Source organism: Macrosteles quadrilineatus, unplaced genomic scaffold, assembly GCF_028750875.1.
Source record: "Macrosteles quadrilineatus isolate MER2022 unplaced genomic scaffold, UCM_ALF_1.0 Scaffold_5__1_contigs__length_97177068, whole genome shotgun sequence".
In the NCBI taxonomy this organism is placed as follows: domain Eukaryota; kingdom Metazoa; phylum Arthropoda; class Insecta; order Hemiptera; family Cicadellidae; genus Macrosteles; species Macrosteles quadrilineatus.
Genome location: NW_026542598.1, coordinates 86,198,311 through 86,198,703, shown reverse-complemented (window position 1 = coordinate 86,198,703; position 393 = coordinate 86,198,311).

The following is a 393-nucleotide window of genomic DNA, read 5'->3' as shown; positions in this document are numbered from 1 at the left end:
ATTTTTTGGTGGGAGCAGTGATTTTCACTTCTGAGTGCAAAGAACACACTGATTTGCAAAGAAGTTGCATAGGGAACTGGCCGAAATAGGGTTAGAAAAGTAAAGAACATGGCACTATTGATTTGAACTTGGCTTGCTTTGTGATGTTAGGAGTTTGTCGGAGTCCCTTATTTATTGACAGCCCTCGTAATAAATGGGATGTAAAAAGATTTCAACAAACTCATTTTTTTTAAGTACTATAGGCCTAGTGAAATTTATTTGTTTTTCAATATTTTCTGAAGCTATGTTTTTTACTGCTTTTTGTTGTACATTTTACCTTTGTTTATGAGTGGAGGGAATTATAATAGCCCATGCTCTTTGTAGGTTTTATTTCAGTGCACCTCAATTTTTATA